Consider the following 4082-nt stretch of genomic DNA (forward strand, 5'->3'; position numbering starts at 1 on the left):
ATGGAAAATTATTTTCTGGTGTGTATTCTTTTAGAGGAGGGAAAATTCGTGAATATTTATTAATAATTTTACATTGATTACCTCTAAATTTATTAATTTTAAGAAGAGACTCATGTATATTATGATTATAAATTTAAATAGTTTAATAAAAATACTAATTTGTGGTGTTAGTAATATGAAATAATTCATTTTAGATCGTGAAATATTTATCAATTTGTAGAATTAGATTTGTTAATTTAATTTCTATTAGATTAAGTTGTTTTTTATTAAGTTTATATTTTTTATTAAATAATATAGTTTATTTTATTGAATTTGAATTGGTTTCATTAAATTCTTTGAGAATTGTAATAACTTTATTATTTGATTGAATAAGTTTCTTATTTATATCTTTTGTTTTAATAATTGCTTCTTTAGTTATTTTTTATAGAAAAGAATATATAAGTAGAGATGAAAATATTAATCGATTTATTATATTAGTTTTGATATTTGTTTTATCAATAATAATGTTAATTATTAGTCCTAATTTAATTAGAATTTTATTGGGTTGAGATGGTTTAGGATTATTTTTTTATTGTTTAGTTATTTATTTTCAAAATGTAAAATCTTATAATGCTGGTATATTAACAGCATTATCAAATCGTGTGGGAGATGTAGCTTTATTGTTAGCTATTGCTTGAATATTAAATTATGGGAGTTGAAACTATATTTTTTATTTAGAAGTTATAAAAAATGATTATGAAATATTAATAATTGGGTTTTTAGTTATATTAGCTTCTATAACTAAAAGAGCTCAGATTCCTTTTTCATCTTGATTACCAGCTGCTATGGCTGCTCCTACTCCTGTTTCTGCGTAGCCGAGTCGATAAAGCTAGGTCTGTCCGTCCGGCTTGTTTGACGCCTAGTGCTTAGAGACTACATATAAGAGCTAGACAAAACTAATTTTGTATCCAGACCCCTGTTGTATCACACTGTTATAAGTTTATTTCAAAATTTCTCCCGCCCCCACAATATTGATCATACGAGAAAACTAAAATCGCAGAAACATAAAAAATGACCATATTTAGCAGATTGCGCTAACTTTAAAATATATGTATATAGATATAAAAGAGAAATGTTAAGAAAGAATAATACATACATAACATTTTTCCCGGCGGTAGATTATAGTAATCCTAATTTCGGCACTGGTATGCGGCTGCTTAGGGCCTAGCCGGACAAAGCCAGGACCCTCTGGAGTATTCTCAAAGGGCATGGCTGCCTCATGCTTACCTCTGTAAGTAATCTCTAGTCTTTGGCATAACGAGGAATTTGCTGCAACCGCCATTTGTGTCCATATTTGGACACATGATATTTTGTGTGTTCTCGTTCATCACGCTAGTTGGACTGTTTTACTTGATGATCGGTTTGATAACTTACACGAGCGCTTGTGCTCCATTAAAAGATGGGCAAAACATCTTCCGCCATCTTGACCCCGTGATCGATCTCAATCGCTACATGTCGGGGAGATCGGGAGAAACGAAACCATCGCTGCCAGTGTCGGATGCAATCAGGGCATGCAATGCAAATGAGTCCATCTTTTGTTACACTTGGCTTGTTTCCCAGAGGGCAATGCCGGCTAGCTGTCGACCCCAGGGCTGGGTAGTTCCCCTTGCCCGCCAAATGTAGACAGAAAAGGAGACATACTACTTCTCGGGACATTAAAACTAACAACAACCTAAAGACAAAGAAAATCATAAACAGACGGCTATCAAGTGGGTGAAGCTTGGGTGTTATCACTTCGCGCGCCCGCCCTACCTGTGACCAAACACAACGTTCATTTCGGCCACCCTCTGCTGGAACGGTAACGGCTGGCCTAATCCATGGCTTACGCCACGCGCCCTCCCTCTATTTTAAATTTACTGCATCATTCTTCAGTATATATCCAAGCTTTAATAATCATAAATTGACAATTTCATCTTTCTCATAAATAAATAGATATACTCCAAATTATCACTAGCCAAAAAGAAACACCAAAACGTTCGACACAAAGGCAAACACGGAAATAACTGCTGAAATTTCGTTCAACCAACAGGTATACCCTCACCCATACGTAATGGAATATGTGTAGATGAGTGGATCCAGTTTTACGGGAGTTAATTTAACTCGGGCCCCTACGGAGACTTTACCTACTAAGAGCTCTTGTTAAGGGTCCCCGGGACATAAACAATAAACAATATTTTTCCACATATCGCTCGACCAAATACGTTGGACTGATGGGACCCCCGCGTCACCCACTAAGGGTTAATCTTCTGGAACTGAACAGCTGATCGCAGATTTAGGTTCGTGAAAGGTGTTGGTGTTTTTACATATTTTTTTCAATTGCCAAGATTTTACGTTAAACGGTTTAAGCTAATACTAAATACTGAATAAAGGACAACACACGGAACAAAATAACATTTAATGTGGAACCGTGTTTGGAGTGCCGATTATGTTTTTATACCCGATACTCAAAATGAGTATTGGGGTATATTAGATTTGTGGTAAAAGTGGATGTGTGTAACGTCCAAAAGGAATCGTTTCCGACCCCATAAAGTATATATATTCTTGATCAGCATCAATAGCCGAGTCGATTGAGCCATGTCTGTCTGTCCGTCTGTCCGTCTGTCCGTCCGTCCGTTTGTCCGTCTGTCCGTCTGTCCGTCCCCTTCAGCGCCTAGTGCTCAAAGACTATAAGAGCTAGAGCAACGATGTTTTGGATCCAGACTTCTGTGATATGTCACTGCTACAAGAATATTTCAAAACTTTGCCCCGCCCACTTCCGCCCCCACAAAGGGCGAAAATCTGTGGCATCCACAATTTTGACGATACGAGAAAACTAAAAACGCAGAATCGTAGAAGATGACTATATCTTCTAGAGTGCAAAATCTGAACCAGATCGTATAATTATTATATCAGAAAACAATTTCATTTTTTCTCGCCCTGCCTCTCTATAACACACACGTAGCATAGGCGGCTTTGCTTAGAGTAAAACATTAGCGCCTAGATCTCAGAGACTATAAAAGCTAGAGCAACCAAATTTGGTATCCGCACTCCTGTGATATCGGACCCTGACCGTTTCGTTTCAAAATTTCGCCACACCCCCTTCCGCCCCCACAAAGGACGAAAATCTGTTGCATCCACAATATTGAGGATACGAGAAAACTAAAAACGCAGAATCATAGATAATGATCATATATATCAGATTGCTGAATCTGGATCAGATCAGATCATTTTTATAGCCAAAAGGAACAAATCAATTTGCACTGGCTACGCAGCACCCGACGTCACGCTCAGACTGATTTTCTGTCTCTCTCGCACGCACTCTTTGTCGTGTCGTTTAATATTAGCAGCGTCTGCCGGAGTAGAGCCATACTGACTTAGTATCGGGTATAACTGTAGAGTTGCGGTCTCCGCAGCAACTCACAACGTTCCCCCTCGTTATTCTTTAAGTTCAAACGACGTGGGCGATCGCTGGCCGTGGCCGGCCAGCCCTAAATTTATATATGTACATAGGTCCGTGCATACGTGTGCGCGTGTGTGTGTGTGAATAGGGTTTCGGGGTTTGAGACCAAACGTGTGGCACGCACTGGAAGGCGATGCAACGATCGTGCGGTGTGGCTAGAATCGCCCTGGCAGCTAAATCGTCCGCTTTCACCCTCCCCCTTCACACGTCCCGCGCTACTTGGCTCACACACGCGCAACTGGAACGAACTCACTCAGGTTCACGTTGGACAGTCTTCTTCTCTGCAGTCGACTTTCTCGAACTCCAGTGTTCCTCTCCAGGAAACCTTCTGGCCCGGTTCTGGTGGCTATGTTCCTTGCCGGCTGTGAGTAAAATTTTCTGCATTACAACCTATTTTCTCGCCCGCTTTTTTCTGTACTCACTTCAAACTTTCTGCTTTAAGCACAAAATTTCAAATTTCGACGTTACTCTTCCGTCCACGCTCCACGATTTCCATAATCCAATCCACGTTTTCTAATATTTTCACTCCTATTTATCCCTTTTTCCCTTACTAATACATATAACTAATCCTATTCTATTACTTATATCCCCAGTACGGCTCCAG

General features: G+C 39.1%; 1 pseudogene; it reads left to right on the top strand.

The window, feature by feature from the left end:
• Window positions 1-869, top strand: LOC117191502 (annotated as a pseudogene).
• Window positions 870-4082: the final 3213 nt, after the last annotated feature.

The sequence above is a fragment of the Drosophila miranda genome (assembly GCF_003369915.1).
Source record: "Drosophila miranda strain MSH22 chromosome Y unlocalized genomic scaffold, D.miranda_PacBio2.1 Contig_Y1_pilon, whole genome shotgun sequence".
NCBI lineage: Eukaryota > Metazoa > Arthropoda > Insecta > Diptera > Drosophilidae > Drosophila > Drosophila miranda.